The sequence below is a fragment of the Aulonocara sp. 'chitande type north' Nkhata Bay genome, linkage group LG5 (assembly GCF_057382095.1).
Source record: "Aulonocara sp. 'chitande type north' Nkhata Bay isolate Kocher_YH1m ecotype deep benthic linkage group LG5, A_spYH_male_GT1.1, whole genome shotgun sequence".
Lineage (NCBI taxonomy): Eukaryota > Metazoa > Chordata > Actinopteri > Cichliformes > Cichlidae > Aulonocara > Aulonocara sp. 'chitande type north' Nkhata Bay.
In genome coordinates this window covers 34,472,556-34,499,984 of record NC_141348.1, presented here as the reverse complement: position 1 = coordinate 34,499,984, position 27,429 = coordinate 34,472,556, and the positions used below count along the sequence as shown (strand labels likewise).

General features: G+C 40.0%; 1 protein-coding gene across 2 annotated transcripts in view; it reads left to right on the top strand.

Moving 5' to 3' along the window:
- The first annotated feature begins 10,589 nt into the window (after positions 1-10,589).
- The window catches only part of st3gal8 (ST3 beta-galactoside alpha-2,3-sialyltransferase 8), a 32,615-nt gene continuing 15,775 nt past the window's right edge, over positions 10,590-27,429 (top strand). For both annotated transcript variants that reach the window (XM_086293157.1, XM_086293156.1), the window contains exon 1: positions 10,590-10,706. The gene's annotated coding sequence lies outside the window, so the exon portion shown is untranslated. The remainder of the gene's footprint in view (positions 10,707-27,429) is intronic.

The following is a 27,429-nucleotide window of genomic DNA, read 5'->3' as shown; positions in this document are numbered from 1 at the left end:
CAAATCGGTGTCAAAGTTAATTTTGACACTGGAAAACATCGTCTTCCGTGAATGAGTGAATTACTATCTGTGACAATTTCTTTGAAACTCCACAATTTTAATGTAGGTGTGACTGGAATTTTTTTTTCTTCTTTTTTTACATTTATTGAAGCCTCTTCATACTTTGTCTTTTAAATAATGTATTCTGTGGTTTATGCTAAACATCTAATGCCTCTAAAATAAACTATGATCACTATAAAGGTCAGCTTGAAAAGCTTGAAAAGTTTCTATATTTGCCCTCTGTTCATTTGTTTTTCTGACAGTCTGCCCAGTATTTAAATGCATTCTGAGAGAAGGAAGAAAGGAAAAGGGCCCAGTGGTTATGACCTAAAGAGAATGCGTAACAGAAATAGACAGTCAATTAGGTGTAATTGAAAACCTAAGGTCAAAGGTTCTGCTGAAAAGCTTGTGAATGTGACAACTCGAGAATGAGATGACGTAGGATTTTGAATTGATACCATAGGTTCATCTACTAAAAAATGTGTTAAAACTATATGTATATATTTTTTTCTACAAGTAACTGATTAGTAATGACAGTAACATGTTTGAGGTAGGTGCCTGGTACTAAGAAGTTATTTAAACAATGACATTGTTCATTCCATACAAAGAACTACAAACTGACTAATCCAAGTTTTGTTCAGTTGCCAAAGAAATACGTGTCACTGCCAACTGCTGAACCTATAAGAAAAAAAACAAAGGGGAATAAACCCACAGCACCTCGAACACAAAAACATGAAAAGCACAGTTATACATATCAATAGTCTTCTGGGGCATGAGAAACATTAAAACATAAAGACAATAAAATCTTTCCTCAGCTTTCTTACAATGAGCAAACACCCAACTTTTTTAGCCATTTGTTAAACTGTATTGAAAACACAATATTAGCACATAATGAGCTCAGACTCACTGCAAAGCCTCCTAAACTTTACTTTAAAAATGAAGCAGCTCAACTCACACAGACCTTCCAAAGCTAATATACACCTCTGCATGCAAGCCATTATTATTTGAATTGGATGCTCTTTGAATCCTGTGATAGACTGCAGACCTGTCCAGGGTGTAATCTGCTTCTTGCAAGACAACAGGCAGCAGTTCTTATCATCTTGCAAGAGGCAAGATGCACCTCGCCTCTGGTGGAACTGAACTTTATAAAGATAAGATAAGTCTTCACTGTCATTGCACAGTACACTAGTACAACGGAATTGGAAACTCCCTTGTCGGCTCCATGCACAACACAACACAGTAACTTAACTTAAAGTGGATTTATAGGTTGCAAGGAAGGTATGAACAAAGGAATGGCTTAATAAATGTATGTTTATTGCACATTGTTATTATTGTTACTGTTATTGCCCCCTAAAAAAGTTCAGGGAGGTAGCCAATCAGGTCAGGTGTTATCATTGATTAGGACTATTGCCCTGTTGCAAAAGCTGTCCTTGAGTCTGTTTGTCTGCCACCTCAGCAGCCTGAATTTCCTGCTAGACGGCAGAAGCTTAAACACCTGGTGTCCTGGGTGTGTACAATCCCGTAGGATTTTGCATGCCTTCTTGAAAGAGGGAGTGCTGTACAGGTCCTTCAGGCAGGGAAGAGGATGTCTAATGACTTTTTTGGTCATAATGATGATCCTCTGAAGTGCCTTTTTGTGTGCCATGGTGCAGCTGGAAAACCATACACCGATGCAATATGTCAGCACACTTTTGAGCAACGGTAGAAGACGATCAGCAGCTCCTTCTTCAGGTCCATTTTTCTGAGTGTTCTCAGAAAATGGAGATGCTGTTGTGCCTCCTTTAAAACCGCCGAGGTGTTTTAGCTCCATTCGAGGTGTGTGTCTATGTGCACACCCAGGAACTTGAAACTGGACACCCTTTCAACACATTCCCCCGTTGATGCTGACAGGCTGCAGCTCAGAATTTCTCCTTTTGAAGTTGACTACTACCAGCTCTTTTGTCTTGGTGATATTGAGGTCCAGGTTTTTGTCTGCTTCAGTTCCTCCAGAAACGCCGCGTTGCCCTCAGTCAACATGGTATTGCCAGGCTTGTAGTTGGTTAAGTGCCGAACTCCATGCCATACCGGTCGTGAGTTATTGTTGTTGAAGTGGTCTTCAATCTTCCTCTTGTGTGCTGCCTTCTAAATATTAGAAGGTGGATAGATAATATGTAGCATCTGACCTGTAGCATCTTTTATTATGTGCATGCTGCATCTTGTTTTCAATGTAGGTTGTTTTGTCTACAGTTTTATAGATGTGCATCTTCATTAAATTTTTTTTCTTTTGGACCAAAAGCTAATAGCAATTTTCAGTTCAATTCAATTTATATAGCACCAAATCACAACAACAGTCACCTCAAGGCACTTTATATTGTAAGGTAGACCGTACAATAATACATAAAGAGAAAAAACCCCAACATTCATATGACCTCCTATCCGAGTCTTTCTCCTATGTGCTCAGCTGTCTTAGAGCAGTTTGATCCTGTCTCCCTTAATGACTTGACTGCGGTAGTTAGTAAACTAAGATCATCACACTGCCCCTCTGATTGTCTCCCCCCAAGCTTGCTTAAAAAAGGATGAAGTTTCAGCTTTCAGCATTCAGATGTCTGAACATTATATTAACCGCAGACCTTTAAATCCTATTTGAAACCCTAAAAAAGCAAGCCAGTAGAATGATCAAGTCAGAGTGGTGCTAGACCATAAATCTTAAAATTCAGTTTAGCATTGCAGTGTACTACACAAGCATGTGTTTGAACAACTACATTTTTTTTTACAATTGATTTCAAGAGATTGGGTGAGATGAGGTGTCATTGAAAACCTGTTGCCAGTGAGAGGTTTCTACCTACTACTTTGAATCTGTCAAGGAAATGTAATTTATCATGTGTAAGGAATCTGAAACACCATCTCATTCTAAACTGTCACGGGGCAGATGTGTTAGGTAACATGTAAACTGAAAAAACAAGTCCAACTACACAAGTATGTGCTTGAGTAAATCTATTTTCTAACATCGACAGCAAGAGATGAGGTGCAGTGTGGTTGAAAAGCTGTACAGCCAGTTGCTGAAAATATAAATAATATATTATTTTTGTTCTTTTGTCATTAAAAATGGCCAAAACAGTCTTGTACAGCGTGAACAACGAGTTGAGCTGTCAGGTTTCACTGTATTCTACTTTTTCCTACCAATGGGCTATGTGACACATGCCACTCACTTCTTACTGGTAAGATAAGTGATATCCCACTATAAAATCATACATCTTAAAATTCAGTTAAGCATTTGAGTACAAAAAGATTTATTTATAATGAAAATAATTGTAAGTTTCTTCTTAGTACTCTGAATCTGCAAAGGAATGTATGCAGCATTTCCTCCTGAGCGGTCACAAGGTAAATGTATTAAGTAACAGAAACAGTAAATGTAACATCCAGCTACATAAGTAGGTGCTTGAGTACCGTAAATGTATTTTCTATCATCGACTGCAGGAGATGAGGTGTGGTTGAAAACCTGGACAGCCAACTTAACCCTTTCATGCATGAATTATGACAACCTCCATCAGGATTTTTTCTTAAGTATTTTTATTCATCTTTAGGCATGAAAAGACGAATAAAAATACTTATGAAAAAAATCCCGATGGAGGTTGTCATATTTCATGCATGAAAGGGTTAAATAACAATAATTACAACGAAACACGTCAAACATCTATAGTAACCTTAAACGACCAGTGGATGGCAGGGTATGGAGTGACACGTCAGTGTAGTGGTAGTCCAATGTAGTGGTTTATGTGCAAGTATACCATCAGCACTGACACAAATACAAGAAAACAGCCTTTGAATAGCTGTCCACTGTAGTGACCAGTATGTGTGAAAGGGTTAAGAAAATAGAAATAATATATTATTTTTGTTCTTTTGAAGCATGAAGAAGGCACTAGCTATACTTATTTTCTTTAACTATACAGGAGCTGAGTCAATTTTGTAAAGACAAGCCCGCCTTTTTTTAAAGGGAGCATATTTTATGGTAAATAAATAAAGAGGAGACTGAGGATATTTGGGTTAACATGGACATTATGTTCAGAAATAATGTGTTGAAGAAGGACATGAAAGTCTAATCTGACTTTTTAAGACTGATAATAAATGTATGTCGAAAAGAGATGACGAGCGCATGTGTTTTCTGCCTCGTTTAAGAATTTCTGAAGTCTTTCTGTTGTTGCTGCTGATGGTGATGATTTCATCTGTTCTCCCTTTAAAGTGGCCCTGAGGTCCAATACATAACATTTTAGAAAACACAGAGATGCACAATACAGACAAAAAGTATTGGGTTACAGATCATTTTCAAGGCACTCAACAATAGTATGGGGTTGTGTTTCTGTGGCTGGAATGGGTTTCTTAAACCTTTTGGATATTTTGCACAATTCCATGATTCTGACTTTGTGGAAACAGTTTGGGAGAAGGCCCTTTTTTGTTCGAGCACGACTTTTCCCAGTGCACAGAGCAAGGCCTGTTAAGCTATGATAGCTTGACTTGCAGACACACAGCCCTGAAGGGTTGAAAATTTCAACCCATTTCCAAATTAGTGCCTGTGGATCTAGAATAGGCACTGATTAAAGTTCCTGTAGGTCAGTGGTTCCCAAACCTTTTTTTGCTAAGCCCACCCCCCTTATTTTTTTTACAGGAACCCCACCCCTGGCACAAAAACATCCTCCAAACACGCACAAACATATTTGTTTTCAGTCTCCATTGCAGTGTATTCACACCTCAAACCTTTTGTAAACAGTTAAACAAATAAAAGTAAACTGCAATAAATTACAGGCTGCAATAAAATAAACCACTAAACAATTCATCTTTATGGTGTAATTATTTTTACATATAGTTGGTTTTTTGTTTGTTTGTTTTTTACTGTGTGACAATATTCAACATTGCTATCAATACATTATTCAAAAAATGTGTCCATGCAAAATAGATTCAAAAACATAAACAACTGCGGGATACTGTTTTTCTGTGATTTGAACCGGGGGAATAAATTGCGAAAGGATCAGCCTGATATTATTTACTGTATAAAGAGCTAACATTGCCAAAATTTCATTATAAGAAGTTTTTGTGAACTAAAAATCAAGAATGTGGGATCCTGTTTGTCCGTGATTTGGACAGCCCAGTGCGTGCTACCAACACAGGGGAAACAAATTCTGTCGGGAATGCCCTCCTTGGCACTGCCGTTGTGTAGGTGAAGCCAAAGGCAAGATATGCTTCATCACCCGCAATGGCTCTGTGCCCCCCACTTTGGGAACCACTGCTGTAGGTGTACAGCACGGTGGCACGTTGGTTAGCACTGTTTCCGCACAGCAAGAAGGCCCTGAGTTCAATTCCACCACAGGGTCTTTCTGTGTGGAGTTTGCATGCACTCCCCGTGTTTGCATGGGTTCTTCCCAGGTACTCCGGCTTCCTCCCACAGTCCAAAGACATGCAGTTTGTGGAGATAGGTTAATTGATTAATCTAAATTGCCCTAAAGTGAATCTGTGAGTGAATGTGAGTGCGAATGATTGTCTGTGTCTCTTTGCGTTAGCCCTGCGACAGAATGGCGACCTGTCCAGGGTGTACCCTGCCTCTTGCCCTATGACAGCTGAGATAGGCTCCAGCGCCCCCAATGACCCTGGAAAGGATAAGCGGAAGCTTACGGATAGATGCTGTAGGTGACCCAATACTTTTGGTCATATTGTCTGTTATAGTCTATTTCAATATTAGTGAAATACCAACTCTGCCATTGCCGGTCCCAAGCCCGGATGAGAAAGGAGGAGGGTTGGGTGTGGGGCTAGCAACCCCACCCTGTAAAAACTCCAACTGCTACGGAAACAGCAAGTGAATCTCATTATCGACTGAATCAGGGCGAAGATGATCGGCAACCCTTAATGACGGCAGTGGAGAAAAGCCCTCGGGTCGTCCACTGCCCGATGCGTCGACCAATTTTCGACCCAAAAGAAACCCCGTTGCTGCGCCCGGACGGATGACGGCTGCACAGATTTCTTCAAGATCAATACTGGCGTCCGACAAGGATGCGTGCTATCCCCTTTCCTCTTCCTGTTGGTAATTGACTTCATCATGCGACGATCAGTTGACCAAGCTGGCATCGGTGTGCCCTGGCACGAAGCGCGTAATCTCACTGACTTGGACTTCGCAGATGACATCGCCCTGCTGGGCTCGACTCAGGAAGACCTCCAAAAGTTGACCGCGGCCCTGCAGAGGGAGGCGACGAAAGTTGGACTAAGAATCGGCGCCAAAAAAAACAAGTTACTCAGAGTTGGCTATGCACGTGCCCGCATTCCTCTCAAGATCAACCAACAACATGCTGAAGAGGTGGAGAATTTTACATATCTTGGCAGCATCATCTCGAATGACGGGGTCTCTGATCGGGATGTCGACGCCAGAGTAGGGAAGGCAGTTGGTGTCCTGCGACGTCTCCAACCTATTTGGAACTCGACCTCCCAGAATGTAAGGGTCAAGATCAGACTACTGAACTCTATCGTCTTCCCTACTGCCCTTTACGCTAGTGAAACCTGGCGCTCAACAAGTGCAATTATTCAACACCTGAACGTGCTTCAACAACGTGGCCTGCGACGAATCCTGAAAATTTCCTACCGGGACCGAATAACAAATGAGGAGGTCCTACGAAGAGCAGGCACCCGCCCATTAGCCGATGTTGTTGCAGAAAGGCGCTTCCGCTTTGCGGGCCATATTTTACGCCTACCCCCTCATCGCCCAGCTAAGATTGCCATGACATGGTGTCCACGCACTGGCAAGCGAAAGCAAGGCCGACCAAAGACCACATGGCGTCGAACATTCATGGACGATCTGAGAACTGTCGACATTGCCTGGGACGAAGCTCAAGCAGTCACTGCTGACCGACATCGATGGAGATCACTAGCTACCCCATGTGCCGCCCAGCGTAGGAGGAACTAAGTTTTAAGTTCTAAAAACTTAGTTCTGATGCTGGTCTATAAAGCTCTGAATGGTTTAGGACCAAAATACAACAGTGACCTCCTGACCCAGTATGAACCTTCCAGATCCCTCAGGTCATCTGGATCTGGTCTTTTATCAGTTCCCAGCGTCAGAACCAGACACGGAGAAACTGCATTCAGCTTTTATGCTCCATATATCTGGAACAAACTCCCAGAAAGCCTCAGATCAGCTGAAACACTCAGTTTATTTAAATCCAGGTTGAAGACTCACCTGTTCTCAGCTGCATTTGAATAAAGCACCAAATCCACACTTTTAAGCTTAAATTTCAAAACTTACAGTTAACTACTGATTTTATCTACTGTTCTGATTTTATCTGTTTTGATTTTATATACTGTTTTGTTTGTTTGTTAATTAAAACAAGCAAACAAACAAACGAATCAATTTTAAATCATGCTTTTTATTTGTTTTTGTTTCTAATGTCTCTGTAAAGCACTTTGAATCACCTTGTTGTTGAATTGTGCTATACAAATAAACTTGCCTTGCCTTGCCTTGGGTAAGTAAGTGAAATACCATCTGTAAAAAATTTACTATTTTGTGTAATTTCTGCTCAAAAAGTGTGAAATGACTCTGGGAAAATCTCCGAGTGTTTACGGTTGTTTGTGTTGTTTAGCAAAAGGAATAAAACTGAGGAGCGAAAAGTGGAAAGCTGTGCTGTCTCTCGTTTATCTGTCACTGTCACTTACTTTAATTCATTTGGATTAAATCCTTAAACCTTGTCTCTGTGCAGTCTGACATTGTGCAGACGTCACCATCAGATCAACTGTGAGATGCCCTTTTCTGCAGTACAGCACCTCAAAAACAAACAAAAAACAGCTAAACTGCTGTTTTTCTGGAGGCATTCCTTATCAGCTGGAGGGAAATGCTGAAGCCTGTCTCATTTGTTTTCTTTTTCCTGTCGTATAACGATGTGTCTGCCATCTAGTCCTTTAAGTGTTGATATAGTTATCTCACAGGAAGTCACACATGTGAGACAGAGACACGTGTGCAGAAGGCGCCATGAACTATCTCTCATGTGATTCTCTATTTGTATTTCAGTCCTTTTTGTCTGTAGTGTGAAGGCTGAGACAGAGGAAGTGTTGCTGTCAAAGTTTTAATTTACTCCTAAGACAAAGCTCCATGTGAATGTGTTTTACATTTTACAAAAGGTCAGGTAGTTCTCCACAAAACCTGTTTGTAATGTTAAAAATATAAATGTTAGGCAAACAAAACAACACTGCAGTGCTTTGTCTGCCTACATGGCTATATTAACCTACTGAGGCCTCAAGGGGAAACATTTACTGCTTCGCTCCCGTTAACCGTTAAAATACAATCAGCCTCGTCATTAACCCCAGCAGCCATTATGGTTAAAAAGAGCCTGTTTTCCTTGTTTTTGATCACATTATTTTGCAATAGCGGATTTTCATATTAATTATGGGCAACATTAAAAAGAATGTTCAGTGGGTGTTCAATTAATCCCTTTAAACCAAAGGTTCAGGTTTTAGACCGCTATAAACTCTCTCTTTGAGTCTTTTTTTTTTACTCTCAGCCATATGTGATGTCATAGAGAGCAACGATCACTACTATAGTTATCTCAGACGCACAGCTTTTAATGGGGGCGCAGAAGCCCCACCCAGCAGCTTCTTGCAAGAGGCCCTGGAATTTAAAAAATTTGAAGCGATAACTGAGTTTTGTTCTTCTACGTCCTCACTGTGCATTTTTTTAAGGTGATTTTTTTTTATATTTTTGTCCATGTAATCTAGGTTTCTATGTTTTTGGGGTGTAAGTGTGTATGCTCTTTTTTTTTTTTTCTTCTTTTTTTTTTTTTAAAATCTCCTCCTTTTGATTAATGTCAGACTGGTTTAATCAAACTTAGTGTTAGTGTCTAGAGTTTTTGTTTATATCTTGTTATCAAAATGTCATCTCTGTGTTCTGTGATTCCCTGTTCAGGTGTTCCTGTTTTATTTTGGTAGTCATTTGTTTTGTGTGATCTATTTATGTTACTTGCTTTGTCATCACTTTCATTAATTTCAGCAGAGTACCTCATTTGCTTCTCAGTCTCCTTCCAGTGTTTGTCAGAGTGTCTAATCTCGTTTTAATGTGGTGGTCACATTTGGACATTCTCAGATAAATGCCATTTGTTTTGCACGTGTTCAACTACCAACCTCTGTATATTTTATATATTTTATTTTATTGTTTACTCTACTTAATTTGTAAAATATATATATATACACGCGCACACACACACACACGTAGAAAAACCTATTTAGTATACACACCCAGTAATGCATACACTCTTATATTGTACATATATTTATTACTCTCAGATTTAGCCATTCTTATATTTTGCTTGTTTTATGTTATTGTATTTTTTTTTGCACACCTCTGTTGCTTGTGAAGCTCGCACACAAGAATTTCACTCGCATGTACTGTACCAGTGCACATGCACATGTGATGTGATAATAATAATAATAATAATAATTATTATAATTATTATTATTATTATTATGGATTGGATTTATATAGCGCTTTTCAAGGCACCCAAAGCGCTTTACAATGCCACTATTCATTCACTCTCGCATTCACACACTGGTGGAGGCAGCTACGGTTGTAGCCACAGCTGCCCTGGGGCAGACTGACAGAAGCGAGGCTGCCATATCGCGCCATCGGCCCCTCTGGCCAACACCAGTAGGCAAATAAAAATAAAAGTGATAAAAGTAATAAAAGTGATTTGATTTGATTTGAATGGAGTTTGGTTTGAATGGAGTTTGGTTAAGGAGAAACTGAAGTCATCTGGTAACATATTTAAACAGAATTCATTTCTAGAACAATTACAGGGCAGTCTGAGAAATATTGTAGTAGTATATCACAGGCTCCTATAGTTCCCAAATGCCATTGTAAATTACATCTACATTTAAAAGCATTTAAAGTACAGCCCTTCAGTGAACATTGCTGAACACTCTGTCCCACTATTATTGGTAATTGTTTACAGAGTGATAATATATTAGCTAGCTAAATTTATGGCCTAGCCTGATCTGCAGCTTAAAAACAAAATGAACAGAAACTCATAAATGTGAGTGCCAAAAACCACTGGAATGAAACGTATGACATTAAAATATGGGCTAATTACAGCCCAATTAAGTTTCTAAGACTTCAGCTGACTGAACTACAGATAAAATTACTGAAGCTTCTTTTTTTCTCTCTTCCTTCTCTTTATGGGGAAATACACACAAGTTTATTTCAGTTCATAGATAAATTACTTTGACTTGTATTAATTCTTGAAAACTAGCTACAGGTTACCTAAAAATAACCTAAATTAACCTAATAAGCTCATAACTCATGTTTAATTAACACAAGTCAAACCTGATCTAAGAACCTAAACTTGAACCTATTGTTGGATTTTATCTCCTTGCTTTTTCTCAACAAAGCCGAGAAGGCCTAACCAGATAAATCTGTAAAATCTTTGCATCCATTTTGTAAAAAGATTCAACACTGCAACACGCCTGTAACACAAACACACCCAAAAAACCGCACCATTAGAAAGAAAAAATGTTTTTGGGTGGTAAAAAAAATCTCCTCTTTCGCCAAGCCCCTCCCCTCCCGGTGGGTGGGGTCTCTGTTCTGCATCATCATGCCCTCAGCTCTGCTGCTCCTCTAACAGAAAGGAAGAAAATCTAACTGGTGTCTATTGCAGCTGCTGCTCCTTCGTGTAAGTGTTTTTCGGTTTGTTCTTCTCGGAGCTTTGTGCGGTTTTACCGGCTGTTTACTGGCTCGTTATGTGTCTAAAGCCGTGTATCAATCATTCTGAGTAACGGCGTGTTCGTAACTCGGGCTAGAAACTTCTTAAAGTTTCCACCAAAACTTAACGCATTTTGAAGCCAGGTTTACTCCGGATTGTGCTGTTTTTCTCTTGACGTGGATTGCTTGTTTGTGTTGTGATTTCTAAAGGAAAGGAAAAGGCGTGAGATACTTTAGAAGGAGGCAGATAACGTTGGGGGTGGGTTGGGGACAAATACCTTCAGACTTGAGGTCTGTACTTTTCTATTTTTGTAGCTGCCCGTCTGCTGCTGGGGGACATGCAGTTGCAGTTCTTTGTATATCCAATTTTAAGGAACCACAACTTACTACAAAGTGCTTCCTTAAAATTATTTTAGAACTTTGCTCTGGTCTTTATATCTGCATCCCTATCATATTTTAGCTTATTTTTGCTTGTCCTACATAATAATAGCGATTTTCATGGTGGTGTTAGAATATTCTCATTTGTCAACTTCTATGCCTTTCTGCAGTATTTGATGTACCTTTAGCTATAATGGCCTGCTTCATGTATTCCTGAAATATTGCTGTAGTTTCTGTTTAAACGGACTGATTGTTTTTATTGTACTTTTAATATATTTTACCTAATGGATGTTTACAGTATGTCTATAGTCTTGTGATCCTGTGTGTTGTAGCTTGCCTCATAGACTTTACTTATCGCTCATATTACTCCTGTAGTATTCATTAGTTTGTCAGAAGTCTGTCCGCCCACCCATCTATTTATGAGGAAATGAGGGCCTTACCAGAAGGTTCATGTAATGCCGCCCCCTCAAAGACTACACTAACAGTAACAGTGTGGGACATCCAGTAAAGCCTTCAGTTGGTTCCACACAGAAGCGTCATCAAAAACTGTACAAGTTACTTAGCCTTCATAATGCTTAGTCAAGCAAAATAATGTATTTACATGATAGTTTTACAAGTAAACCGGTGTCCTTATTTACAACCCCGAGGATAAATACTGATAAGCATGGAGCGAAGAATGTAAAAGTAAAAAAAAGTCTAGTTATAGCTTGTTGTACACCACGCTATCGAAAAAAAGAACTTCTTTGAATAGGAAGTTAAGGAGAAATGTCAGTCATACATACATAAAATGTATATTTAATAGTACTTCTCTATTATGCTGCGCTCAGTTTGGTGTATTTACACGTAGCTGCACTCTACTGTGTTATTTTCCTCCCACATCTAACTTCAGTGTATCGCTAGTCTGTAGTTATCTTACTGAGAGTCTTTATAGATTACAGTTGGTGGTGCTCGGCTGCTTTGTGTGCATTTAATGTGTTCTTGGAGTGGAGTTGGCCTGTTGTCTGCTAGTGCTTTAACAATATTATATTATGTGTCGAGGTTTTCTTGGTGTATTGTTGCCCTACTGTAGAGTTCAGCGTTAGGGTTACTGGTAAAAGACCATCAAGTGTTTATATAGAGCAGCTGCTGTAATATTTGTGATGTTGACAGTGTGGCCTGTTTTGACTCCAGGTTGTTATCATCTCTGTGATATTAGTCTGCTGGTAGCCTGCGATTGTCTGTGCGTAGCACTTCTTCATTACAGCGTTTCCTGTTTCCTGTTGACATCCTGGAAACAATCAGCAGTTTTATCCCTGACACCTTATCAACATAAATCTAATTATTAATCCTCAGGACATTTAGCATTACAGCAAAACACACACAACAGAGCAACTGTGCTAAATATAATTTTTTGTCATCTTCCCCTGGCTGTCAATATTATGTATTGCAGTATCGCTGTAATAGCAGTTAATCACTTAGTTGTTGTTGACATCTCATCATGAAACTGTAGGATCAATAGAAGTTTTCCAGTCAGTTTTAGGGCGATGTGCCTCCTCATCAGCTCACTAGACCAGTGTTTGTTTGCCTCATCACAATCAGGTCATGAACTATGGCAAACAAATAAACAGACCTTGGCGTGGTAGTGTAAAATGCTCCTGGACTGCTGACTATTTGTTGTTTTTGTGTTGGCTCTAATTCTTGAAATGCAGCGGGCTCCGCCTATGCAAGATGGATGTGCATATAATAACCCTAAATTCCATTTAATTAAATTAGATCAGCAGAGTGTCAGAGATACCAGTTGTGCTACTGGAGTCTGTATGATACCTGATGCGTCCCTATTTTCGGTTGCTCTGCAGGTCTTTGGCAAGTAGTATTTGTGGCTTCATCGTGTACCTTTTGTTGTGGTCTCTAAATTCATGGATTAAAGGAACCCAAGACACTTAAACACAAATAAGGGAGATGGCACAATGGCAAAATCAAACAAAAGAGGGAAAAGGCCTGGAACCAACCGTCATTCAGGCTTATCCTCTAAGTTAATGTCAGTAAGCAGAAAAAAGGTATTGCAATAAATTCTAAATTAAATAATAATTAAACAACACTACAAAAAGTAACTGAAGGGAAAGGCCAGTGCTGACGGGAGAGAGACCATTTGCCACCTGGTGAGAGAATTTAAAAGAAGAAGAAGAAAGCAATCAGAGGGTGAAGAGACAAACACATCAAGACTTCTACAAATTATTTTGAACTGACAGGGCTCAGAATATATTACTTTCAAGGTCACTGTGTTCCATACAGTCATAACATTTTACCATAACCGATTATGTATTTCTTGTAAACTAGCTGTTGATTTCCAGAAGAAGGGGCACGGACAGATAGCCATGTCTATGATACTGACTGTCTTGTATTTAATTTTACAGTCCCAGTTATTATTGCTCCCCTGCTTTGTCTTGTTTATAGTCAAATGGTAGAACAAAAAAAATCAGTGATTTATGTTCAAAACTTCAAAGAAGTGACAGAATTGTGGTTCATTTTATATCGAGGACCCGCTACAGCCTACTTTGATCATAGGTGTGCCAGACCAGTAAAACTCCCTCTGTAATTATGTTTGGGACTGTCTGTGATATTTATGTTTATGTGACAACTGAAATGGTACACTTGAATGTAATATAATGATGGTCAGTGGAGCAGGTTGTGTGGTCATTTAGTGTTTTGTTTTTTTTTGTTTGTTTTTTTTAGACTGGGTTGGGGCTAAAGTAATTATAGAGGCCTGACTAAATCTGACTAAGTCGATTTTTACAGACTGTCTGCTCATTTTCCTGAATCCATTTTCATTTCTTCACCAAACATTCAGAGTCAGAGGATTTTTGTGTGGCAATACTTAATGCTGAATAGATGTTGTCTTTTTATAAAATGGACTGTCAGACTACAAGGACAGCCATTATGTAGAGAAACAGGACAATGACACGTTTAGGTTCAGTAAAAATATGTAATAAAGATCCCACCCCAAAAAAAATCATGCCTGTGAGTCAAGCCTTCCTGTACCGGATATGAGAGCAAGCTTTTTTTTAGCCCCTCTTCTTCCTGTGCTGTATTGCTGTTAAAATGTTCTGTGTGTATAGTCGATCGTCTATCTTTGTGAGGAACGCTGTAAGTTACATTTCTGAAAGTCAGAATGTTTTTTACTCAGTAGGGACTGTTTGAAGATAAATACAAGGTTTTGAATTTGGAGTTGGCGTGTTTTATGAAAGACTAGGGAATGCGTTTCTGACTGTTGGTGTAGTGTGTAATTCACGAGGATTGTACAAAGTGCAATTTTAGGACAACGTGGCTGATCCTTCCTTCTTCAAAGAGATGTTTAAGGGTTCAGACTTGGACCCAAGGAATTTTATATCAGTCACTGTCCTCTCAAAGGCTCAAAAACGCACATGTGGCTTTTACCTTCATAAACTTTTAAGAGCTTGACACACTTTCTTTCCTATTTCAGTTCAGCAATACTTCTGAAAATGGCAGAAATAAAGTACTGTCTCTGTTATACTTAAGGCAACTTAAATACTCCTACAGTCCTGGTATCTAAGAAAGGATTGTGCTTAGTGTTTACTTTGTTCCTTTGTGAATGAACATTGTGCATCAACAAGGTGCTCGATATTCATTTTAGATGGGAGTTCACACATTGATCAGGAGTCAGTGAGTTCAACAAGAAAGAATTAGGCCTTTAAAATGAATCAATAATGGCATTAAAAGTCATTCTAACCTTATCAATGTAAATTCATGGTAAGCATATTATTACTGCTGCAGTAAACCGGTATGTGGATCCAGATTTGGACGTGGCGGATGTCTCTCCTGAAACATGTAAATTTGCGTGTAAATATAGGAACACAGGAAGGTTAAACAAAACTTTGGACTGTTGAATATCTTATCTGTTGGGATAAGTAGACTATTGGTCAACAGTTTTGTATTGAAGTGAAGCAGTTTATTTAGCTATATCACAGGAAGAAACTGACAATACAAGAAATCATCCAAAAATAAAACAGTTTATAAAGAAAAGCAGATATGATCAATAATACCTTAATTTGACTTATTTTTCTTCTTAGTATTTTCACCTTGTTTTTTTACATTAGAGGAAGCATATGAGGCTCTGCAGTTTTAACAAGAATCTAAAAGAGAGGGGGAATTGTTAGTGATATGAAAGACGGTGGGGAAGGCAACAGCTGCTGTGTGCAGGGCTCAAGAGTGCAAGAATTTAACTTAAATTTGCAACTACAAACAAGTGTTTGTAGTTTTGCTTTTTCCCCTCTAACTAAAATGTAATATTGATGGTATAACAGTCATTAGAGCTGTTCTTTATTATATACAAAGTGAAACTTTCCCAGAGTCTGTAACAGCTGAGCTCATTACTGCAAGTGTAATGAAACCTTTGTGAGCCAAAGAGTTTATTACATCAGAGGATGGGGATGGGTATCGAAAACCGGTTCTTGTTGAGAACCGGTTCCCACTGTTTCAATTCCTTGGAATTGTTTGCCATTTTTGCAAACGATTCCCTTATCGATTCCAGTCACCCCGAATGACGTCACCACGTTGCGGAGCGTCATTTACCTGGCAGGAAACACAGCGCCTAAGCGGCTCAAACACTAAAAAGTTTGATTATACTTTACGAGAACGGAAGACAACAGGGCAACTTGCAATACTTGCAAAGTAGATATTTCATTTAAGGGAGGAAACACTAGGAATATGCAAAAGCATTTGCTCACAAAACACACGATAACCTTAAATGAATGTCGTGTTTTTAATTCCGCTCCTGACTCGTGAATCTCAACCAAGCAGCAGCGGTAACATTTGCACGTCCTCTCCCGTTAATGCGGCAGGTAAATAATCAACTAACAGTGCATATTATGTTAGCGCGATCTGCCTTATTACAAAACCTGCCATTACTGTGCGCTAGGGCTGCACGATTAATCGTTAGAAAATCGCGATCTCGATTCATACTTATGTGCGATCTCATTTCCGAATGACAACGATTTAAAAAGAAAAAAAGATGACAATTGTACCTCATTTTGATCCGGGACGTAATCTGCATGAAAACAAGCGCTCACTCTTCCTGCTCAACAAATGACAAGGGCGGAGCCTTATACCACGTGATACAGAAGCTGGCTGCTAAAATTAGCAGGGGAAAAAACAACGGAGAGCACGTCAGGGATGACGAGAAAGTGACAGGAGAAAATCCGTCCCGGTCAACCACCCAAACATCAATAACGGGAACCTTATACAGCGCTTCACGTCGAACTCCCGCAGGCACAAAGAAATTACGGAGGCTATTACTTATCACCTGACCAAAGATACAGTGGGGCAAAAAAGTATTTAGTCAGCCACCGATTGTGCAAGTTCCCCCACCTAAAATAATGACAGAGGTCAGTAATTTGCACCAGAGGTACACTTCAACTGTGAGAGACAGAATGTGAAAAAAAAAAAATCCATGAATCCACATGGTAGGATTTGTAAAGAATTTATTCGTAAATCAGGGTGGAAAATAAGTATTTGGTCAATAACAAAAATACAACTCAATACTTTGTAACATAACCTTTGTTGGCAATAACAGAGCTCAAACGTTTACTATAGGTCTTTACCAGGTTTGCACACACAGTAGCTGGTATTTTGGCCCATTCCTCCATGCAGATCTTCTCGAGAGCAGTGATGTTTTGGGGCTGTCGCCGAGCAACACGGACTTTCAACTCCCGCCACAGATTTTCTATGGGGTTGAGGTCTGGAGACTGGCTAGGCCACTCCAGGACTTTGTTGCCCGGGCGGTGTGTTTTGGATCATTGTCATGTTGGAAGACCCAGCCTCGTTTCATCTTCAAAGTTCTCACTGATGGAAGGAGGTTTTGGCTCAAAATCTCACGATACATGGCCCCATTCATTCTGTCCTTAACACGGATCAGTCGTCCTGTCCCCTTGGCAGAAAAACAGCCCCATAGCATGATGTTTCCACCCCCATGCTTCACAGTAGGTATGGTGTTCTTGGGATGCAACTCAGTATTCTTCTTCCTCCAAACACGACGAGTTGAGTTTATACCAAAAAGTTCTACTTTGGTTTCATCTGACCACATGACATTCTCCCAATCCTCTGCTGTATCATCCATGTGCTCTCTGGCAAACTTCAGACGGGCCTGGACATGCACTGGCTTCAGCAGCGGAACACGTCTGGCACTGCGGGATTTGATTCCCTGCCGTTGTAGTGTGTTACTGATGGTGACCTTTTGTTGGAGCTATTTGTTCTTTATTTTTTATTATTTTGAAATTAGTTAAAGTTTGTTAGTTTATTTATATTTTGGGGTTTATTTGTCGGTTAATATTTTGTTTTAAATGATTTGTTTTGTTTGTTGTTATTTTGTTAAATTAGTCAGTAAGAGCTGTAGGGCCATTTTGTTTCTATAAATAAAGAGACTGGTATAGGACCAGCATGCATTGGGGTGGGCCTATGGTTTTTTACCAGAGCAGGAGAAGCAGTAGGAAGGATCTTGTTATTGCTTGCCAAATGGATAAATAAACCAAAACCAAAACTCTCAACTAAAAGGTTTGGACAATGGACTTCTTTTGCCTGCGTACGAAATATTACCTCAGTGCAGCAGTGGCTTGTGGACTTTAAGTTGTGGGACGTTTGATCATTCAAAAGTAAAGGAATTGCCACTACACAAAGTAAAAAACCTTCCCGTGGACAAAGGAATAATCCTTCATTAATGGATATAAGGATTTCAAGGATCACCGTCGAACTCGAATAAAAGTTATTGGATCGTCTGGTGGGTAATCCAGACGGATTTGATGTTGAGGCCTGGATCAACATGTCACTCGTTCATCAAAGCTGGTGAGTGATAATATTGTTTAAGCCGTAAAGGAAAACGGTGAAGCTATTGGAGTTTAAAGACATTATATCACTATATGACGTACTAAATTGGTGCAAAATTGGATCGCTAATTGAAACATGCCAACGCCCTCTGTGGAAATGTTTGTTCGCTGCAAAAGGCAGGTAAATGGATGTCATGTTTGTACTTTAGGCTATGGACTCTCAGTGTGCTGTGCATCTTTATAAAGTTTGAAATAATCCAAGAGGACAATAAAAATTTACGACTGAAATGGCTTTAATCTGCAATGGCCTCAAAGGAGTCTCTAAGGGAAATTGTCTCTACAAACTTGATCCAGTGTTGGATGCAGGAATCCTCAGAGTGGGTGGCCGATTGAATAAAGCAGCCATGCCTATGGAATTAAAGCATCCTGTAATTTTGACAAAAGATATGCATGTGTCAACACTGATTTTACGCCATATCCATCAAAGGTTGGGACATGCAGGAAGAGCACACATGTTGTCAAAACTAAGACAAAATTACTGGATATTAAATGCAAATTCTGCTGCCAGGAAAATTATCTCTCGTTGTATCACGTGTAGACGCAACAGAGGAAAGTTTGTTGAACAAAAGATGGCGGATCTGCCTGAAGAGAGAGTCCTGCCAGACATAGCTCCATTCACAAAGGTTGGAGTGGACTATTTTGGACCTATAAGTGTTAAAAGAGGACGAAGTCTCCTTAAAAGGTATGGAGTTCTTTTTACTTGTTTCACCAGTCGTGCAGTACATCTGGAGATTGCATGTACACTTGATACAGACTCTTGTATAAATGCTGTGAGGAGGTTCATCTGTAGACGAGGCCCAGTTTCGACCATCAGATCTGATAATGCTACAAATTTTGTTGGGGCGAATCGAGAGTTGAAAGAAAGTTTGACTGAGCTGGACCATGCCAAAATTCAAAAGGCTTTTGTTCAGGATGGCATGAAATGGAACTTCAACATTCCAGCAGCCTCTCACCAAGGTGGTGTGTGGGAGCGTCTCATTCGTTCAATAAAGAATATTTTAGCCTCAGTTCTTAAGGAGCAAGTTCTGGATGATGAAGGACTCCACACAGTCTTCTGTGAGGTTGAAGCTATAATGAACGACAGACCCATTACTAAAGTTTCAGATGACTCAAATGATCTTGAAGCACTGACACCCAATCACTTGTTGTTGCTGAAAAATAAACCAGTTTTTCCACCAGGACTGTTTCATCCAAGTGATTTGCATGTCAGGAAAAGGTGGAAACAGGTACAGTACATGGCAGAGTTGTTCTGGAAGAGATGGCTTTCTGAGTACCTACCTCTGATGCAAGAAAGACAAAAATGGATGAGGACTAAAAGATGTCTTATACCTGGAGATGTTGTTTTAATTGCAGACGCTACAGCTCCAAGAGGATCATGGATGATGGCGAAAGTCTTAAATGTAAACCAGGATGCAAAAGGCTTGGTGCGTTCTGTGAGACTACAAACAAGGACCAGTGTTTTGGAAAGGCCAGTGACAAAACTTATTTTGCTACTGGAAGCCTCATCGTGAAGAAAATCATCAATGAAAATTAAGGATTTGTTTAAGGGAATAGCTCCTCCTTTTGGGACTTTAAAGTAATTGTGATAGTATGCACAATTAGGGGCCGGAGTGTTGGAGCTATTTGTTCTTTATTTTTTATTATTTTGAAATTAGTTAAAGTTTGTTAGTTTATTTATATTTTGGGGTTTATTTGTCGGTTAATATTTTGTTTTAAATGATTTGTTTTGTTTGTTGTTATTTTGTTAAATTAGTCAGTAAGAGCTATAGGGCCATTTTGTTTCTATAAATAAAGAGACTGGTATAGGACCAGCATGCATTGGGGTGGGCCTATGGTTTTTTACCAGAGCAGGAGAAGCAGTAGGAAGGATCTTGTTATTGCTTGCCAAATGGATAAATAAACCAAAACCAAAACTCTCAACTAAAAGGTTTGGACAATGGACTTCTTTTGCCTGCGTACGAAATATTACCTCAGTGCAGCAGTGGCTTGTGGACTTTAAGTTGTGGGACGTTTGATCATTCAAAAGTAAAGGAATTGCCACTACACCTTTGTTACTTTGGTCCCAGCTCTCTGCAGGTCATTCACCAGGTCCCCCCGTGTGGTTCTGGGATCTTTGCCCACCGTTCTCATAGAGCTGGGCGATAGAACGATAACGATATGTATCGCGATATAACTTATACTCAATAGAGAAATTAAGCTATCGCGATAGACCTCGCCGCTCTTGTCCTCTTAAAAAAAAAAAAAAAGGTCAGCCAATCCAAATTAAGTAGCGCAGAGCCGAACCAATCACAGCCGCAGCGTCACATCGCGTGACTTGTTACATACAGCACAAGTGCCAAGCCGCACGTGTGTTTGTTTGGGAAGCAGCCAGCGGGTAATGGAGGAAATGAGTGTGTCGACTAGAAAAATCAACCGAGCGTGACCGAAGAGAAAACAGATGATGGTTCCAATGCCGGAGAGATTGTCAAACAGAAGAGCCAAAGAAGTTCCGTAGTGTGAAGGTATTTCGGCTATTTCAAGTCTGACAAAAAACAGAGTAGCGTGCACTGTAAATTGTGCCGAAAGCAAGTCTGGAAATACAATAAACTGGTGCATGCGTCACACTGTGCGCCACGTTATTGTTTCGGTGAAATGAATTTCTACAATACTGTTACTGTTAATTCTACTCTCTGCAGTGTTTAAATGCTTACATATACACACAGTTACTGTCCCTCCACACATACGACTCGGTTCTGCTTCTATGCCCCAGCTTTGTTTACTTTTTCCCACCGAGGCTTCTAGACTTCTGATTGGCCAGCATTTCGGCACGGTTAGGAGTCTAGCGCCACCTGCTGCTTTGGCATGTTCATAGCAGCGTTTTCCTTCATTTCTGCCTTTATGTGTGGACGGGATTATTTTTTAAAACGAAAACGGAAAATCTCAGTTTTCAAAAATACCCGTGTACGTGTGGACGTAGCCTCAGTCTCTGACTGGAAGCGCTAATTCGTCATTCGGCTTTTGTCAGACTAAAGTAACTGTTAAAACTGTTTGAAAAGCTAAGCTATACAACAAGGAGAGATTGAGAATTTCCTTTTAGTTCTCAGTTTATTTGATACTGACAAAAGTTAGTCAGTTTTGTCTGTTCTTCTGTAAAACAAACTAAGATTTATTTTTAGAATTAATATTTTGTTTCTAAGTGGAATTGACAATTTAGTCTGTTTCGTTTGTTCTATTTTGAAACTTAAACGCTTTAGCGGCTGCCTTTTGTGTAGTTTGCAATATTTGCCTTTATTTATCTGAAAAAGTCTCATGTTCCTTAAGTACATCTACCCTGTCGAACTTATTATGGGAAATAAATATTTAAATAAAAACAAGCTGCTGATTATTTCACATTTTACTTGTGAGCAACGGCACATTTAAATCTTACAAATATAGTTATTTGGCTTATATCGTGATAGATATCGTTATCGCCTGAAATGAAAAAAACATATCGTGATATGAAAAAATCTCATATCGCCCAGCTCACCGTTCTCATGATCATTTTGACCCCACGGGATGAGATCTTGCGTGGAGCCCCAGATCGAGGGAGATTATCAGTGGTCTTGTATGTCTTCCATTTTCTGATGATTGCTCCCACAGTTGATTTTTTTCACACCAAGCTGCTTGCCTATTGTAGATTCACTCTTCCCAGTCTGGTGCAGGTCTACAATACTTTTCCTGGTGTCCTTCGAAAGCTCTTTGGTCTTGGCCATGGCGGCGTTTGGAGTCTGACTGTTTGAGGCTGTGGACAGGTGTCTTTTATACAGATGATGAGTTCAAACAGGTGCCATTCATACAGGTAACGAGTGGGGGACAGAAAAGCTTCTTACAGAAGACGTTACAGGTCTGTGAGAGCCAGAGATTTTCCTTGTTTGAGGTGACCAAATACTTATTTTCCACCCTGATTTACGAATAAATTCTTTACAAATCCTACCATGTGGATTCATGGATTTTTTTTTTTCCACATTCTGTCTCTCACAGTTGAAGTGTACCTCTGGTGCAAATTACTGACCTCTGTCATCATTTTAGGTGGGGGAACTTGCACAATCGGTGGCTGACTAAATACTTTTTTGCCCCACTGTATGGCTCCCATCAACACTGTGCAAAACGAGGGATTTAGGAAAATGATCAACACCCTAGACAAACGCTACACAGTGCCGTCCCGCAACTATTTTTCTATTGTTGCACTACCTGCTCTATACACGCAGTGTCGAGCAACGGTGGAGACGGAATTTCAAGCAGTACATTTTGCGGCAACAGCAAAACGCGAGACATTTGTTGTTTTTATGTTTATTTATTGTTTTTATGTTCAGTCTTAACTGTTGCGAAGTTGATGTGCAGTTAATAAGTACTGGAAAAGAAAATCGTGAGAGAATCGTGATCTCAATTCTAAGCCAAAAAAATCGTGATTCTCATTTCATGCAAAATCGTGCAGCCCTAGACCTTAGTGTTCTCCTTTAAAAAAAAAAAAAAAAAAAAAAAAAAAAAAAAAAATCTATAAGAGAATCGATAAAGAATCGAATCGTTAAACAGAATCGAAAATGGAATCGGAATCGTGAAAATCTTATCAATACCCATCCCTATCAGAGGACCCGGTCTGATCGCATCAAGTAGACTGTACTTACTTTCCATGGGTCTCGACGAGGCCTTGTTCCTTTTACAGAAATTTGAGAAAGCAAGCAGTTGTTGCTTTGTCAGCTGACTAATTTGCTTTATCAACAGGGAGCTTTAGACTCCACTATAACCCAGTTAAAGTGAACGTCCGCAGTTGCCTGGACGTTTTTACACATCAGCTGAAGAGACCTTTGGTGCTGCATATTGGGATTAATAAACGCAAAAGGGACTTCTCAAAAGAGGTGTCAGAGTTCACAGAAAAGGGGAGGAAGCAAGACAGGAAGCCCTGTTGTTGCAATGTGTTCTTGGGACAGGAAATTATGTCCCTTTTCCCCATCCTGAAAACCCTAAAACAACATCAAGACCCTCCACTGTCTTTTCAACTCTCAACTCTCTGGGATATTTACATTGCCTTAAATCAGGGGGGTCGAATCCCAGGCCTCGAGGGTCGGCGTCCTGCAGGTTTTAGATCTCACCCTGGGTCAACACACCTAAATCTAATGATTAGTTCATTACCAGGCCTCTGGAGAACTTCAAGACATTTTGAGGAGCTCTTTTAGCCATTCAAGTCAGCTGTGTTGGATCAAGGACACATCAAAAACCTGCAGGACACTGGCCCTGGAGGCCTGGAGTTTAACACCCCTGCCTTAAGTGGATGTTTCCTACTTCGTTAATAAGGGAAACAGGTTTTCTGAACAGGTTTACGAATGTATGAAAGACTTCAGGCATGAAGCCAGCAGAAGAGGAAATGAATGACTGTCCATCCCACAGTCCAAAGACATGCAGTTTGTGGGGTTAGGTTCATTTATCAATCTAAATTGCCCATAGGTGTGAATGCGGGAGTGAATGTGAGTGCGAATGGTTGCCTGTCTCTGTGCGTTAGCCCTGCAACAGACAGACTGGATCCTATTTTTCTTAAACAAAAATCAGGTAAAAAAAAAAAAATCACGTAATTCTTTGTTTTTACATTCATCAGGTCCCAATCTGCCCAAATATAAAGAGAAATTAAAAATGCATGCCATGAAAGAGTTCGGGTCTTAGGAGGTTAAAGTTTGTTTTCTTCTCCCATTCCTGGACGAACTCCGCTGTTGCTCTTTTCTCTATTTTGTCCCATTTGTCAACCGATAGGCATTCAGCAGCTGCATATGTCATCTGCTTCCAGTGACGTGCTTGCTGTCGAAATGGAAAGGCGGGCAGACACATTTGCATGACCATAACTTGCACACAGAGCTTTTCTTAACTTTTATGACTTTAGGGTTGGCAAACATCTCCATAGTCTACACTTCCTTCTGTAAAACTGACAATTGCTGATACCATTTATGGCAGGGTGAGACACGCACACACACATATACCCGCACTGGGAAGGTTAATTATGGACTTCAACAGGGTTCAGTGTTAGGACCAATTCTGTTCACATTATACATGCAGTATCATCAGTATAGGTTTTCAGTATAGGCAGTATCATCAGAAGTCATGGCATAGATTTTCACTGCTAAGCAGATGACACCCAGATCTATCGATCCATGTGTTGTGGAAGTTTTCCATTTAAATAAAGCCTGCAGACGAGCGGTGAGCGGTAGCTAACATTCTTTAATCAAAACACACAAAGAACAGACAACCAAGCTTGTGGAGAGCCTACATGACCGCGGGGCAGGTCAGCAGAGTCTCTCTGAGCCTAGCATGGCTCTCAGTTAAATACCTTCTCCAGGAACAAAAGGCAGCAGACAGCGGTTTCACACCTTAAGATTCACACTCCCTTGCTACCTCCCAGAGTCCTCAAAGAGACAAAAGATTCTTCCTGTGGAGCTGTCTGCTTCCCCCAACTTCCTAACTAGACCCCCACCATTTGTCTTACTGTATGAGTGTGAGACTTGTTAAAATCCAGTGGCACCCAGGCAGTATACAATATAATAATGTGATTAATACATAAGTAAAATAAATTCCTATACACATGAAGCCAGTTAACACACATCATTAGTTACACTGCAGGAATGTCTGGAGTATGAACGCTAAGGCGAGGGTTCCCGATGTTTAGGGACAAATCCAATCACATGTCGGGTTGATGTAAACAGACCAAACTTCAGTCAGGAGAAATACTGAGACAATCCATCCACAATACAAGGTTAGCAATTAATATACTGCTACATGGGCTGGGCTGTAGTTGCATCATAAGGTTTTAAAAACTGAGCTTTAAAATAAACAGTGGTAATAAAAACCGAGAGAGGCCGACAGTGATCACTGCTTTTTTAGGGGCTTGTTCAGATTAAATAGAACAAAGTACAAAGCATTAAAACATGTTACAAACACAACTGCCTTGATAAACGCGGAATAGTTTTGACCCAGAAGCAGGGTTTGTAGATCATCAGGTGGGACCAGATATCTCACCCGCTGTGAATGTTTTAATGCAGTACGGTTGTTATTATTATCAATTACCACATCCTGTTTATGACAGTTACAATACATAACATTCATATAAAAAATAAAATTGTCTTGTCTAAACTCTATGTGGTGTTAATTAAGCGTATACTACTGTACTTTAACGTCGCTCATAAGGGTGGTACTTCAAGAGCCATATATTTTATGAGGTGGTACCATCAGCGTGACAGCGCCGTGCCGCCTTTGCAGTTTTAAGGCCAGGGAAACGAGCCTGCCAGCGCTGTGTAGCTGGCGATAAGGAAAGGCTGCTCTTTATAGAGGACTCATGCTCCAGGAAATGTTTTCTGGTTGACTCCAGCTCCCAGAAGAGCTTCGGGAACTCTTGTGTCATCTTTGCATAGAGATTTCCCGTGTATCACCAGAGAGAGCCCAAGTAACACAGTTTGAGAAAGACTGAACTAGAGTAAAATAATATGTAAAATAATTGTCAGAAAGATTACACTGCACATAAGCGAGACTAGCGAAGGCTACCATGGTTTATTGGTTATGTGTGTTTCTGTCTGTGCGTGTGTGGTCATTTCCAGTCTTTGTTGTGGAGTCTGACAGCAGTTCGAAGGAAAGACCTCTGCCGACATTGTGGGTGCTGCAGCCCGCCACAGAAAGAGCTGCTCAGTGCTGTCCAACAATAACAACAATGTATCACCTCTCCATAGGTCTGTAGAAGTAGATGATGATTTTGGAGATTGACTGTGGTCAAAGCAATCAGTGATCGCTTGCCAGTCTAGGTGACTTTTAGGTCTCTTCCCCAGCTATACACACAAGTTAATATTGTTATGAGCACCATAATTAATTAAATCTGCATTGCTTTAATTGCGTCCCGCATCTCCACATATAACTGGCAGTTGTAACAGATGTGGTTTTTGGCTTGCGTGGACACATGGACTCATCAGGAGAGAAAACAGGAGGATGTTTTTGAGAGATATCTGATCTTTTCAACTAGCTGGTTCACAGGGGATGGAGGTGATGGCTGAAGGCTCTGCCTCACATTCTACCTTTACAGACTCGGGAGACTTGCTTGTGGTTCCTAATCTGTGAGGCAAATGCTCTGTTGGAAAAACCAGGCACTTGCAGGTTAAGCTAATAACATGGAATTGAAAATGGAGTGTTTAGTAAACCTCCTGATCAAATGGGGGAAAAAATAAATTCAAAAATAATAAAAGAATATAAAATATTTGCATGTACGAGTTGTATTTTGTATCAAATTTGCTACATCACACTTCTTCTTTCTTTTCTTTTTTTTTTTACTTAAAAATTTATTGTGCAGTTTCTACAAAACACAGAGTCTCAGACTGGCTGCTGCACTTTACTTTAAAGCATTAGGGTAAGATGGGGACTGATTATTCAAGACTTTGTATGTGTGAGGAAATATTTTAAATTCAACAGATTTAACAGGAGGCCATCAAAGAGAAGCCAATATATGGGCAGTGCATATTGTAAAAATATAATAATATACACCAGACTTTTTACTACTGTGACCACTATGCTGGAATTAACTTTCCCCCCTTTTGTTCCCAAGGATGTTTGAAGCATTTCCTAATTCTCAGGGTGGATTTTTAGCAGACACGTTGGTCCGTGTGCTGCCTCCTGTGTGGAATTACAGGGCCAATCATAATATCCGCTCTGAGCTGCCTCTGTGTTAAAAGCTCTTTGTACTGGAGCAAGTTTGGACATTCCAACTTGGCATACAGTTACGGCCCCATTATACTCGCTGTGCACTGCCTGGCAAACCGCACCATTCATCACCTCTTGATTTTTGTAACCTTGGTCTTTGTACTGCAGCCACTGGGTTGAGGACACAAGTGTTCAACTGTGTTGCTTTTTACAACCATTTAATGATACATCAGTACAGAAGCTCAGAGATTCATATATTAGGGGAATATGTTGCAAGAGTTTGAAAATACTTTGTGGGGGAAAATCACTTTCTTTGATTCCAGTTTTTTTTTTTTTTCTTCTTCTTCTTCTTCTTCGCCCTAAACTCTGTGCAGTTATGTTTATCCAGGAAGTTGCCTTTGCGTCAGAATCTTTGTCCTTTGAGTGCCACTCTTCTCATCTGGAGTGGATGACTTTAAGAGAAAGGTATCAATGTTGATAATCAGTCGTCATGGGGCTGACTTCTTTGGTCTTGTTCTGAAAAGGTTGTAACAGGTGTAACTTTTTTTTTTTTTTCAGTTTCACTTACCATCAATTTGGGTTTACATGAGGAAAGGCATCCAGCATAAAAACTTACCAAATCAAACAAGTGGTACTACACACTGTGGTGACCCCTTGTGAATAAGACAGCCACTGACAGTAGCTGCTTCCTCTCATCCTACACGGGAAGAAACTCCTAAGCAATTTTTTCCAGTGAAAATCTTAGATTTTAATGTTAAGTCT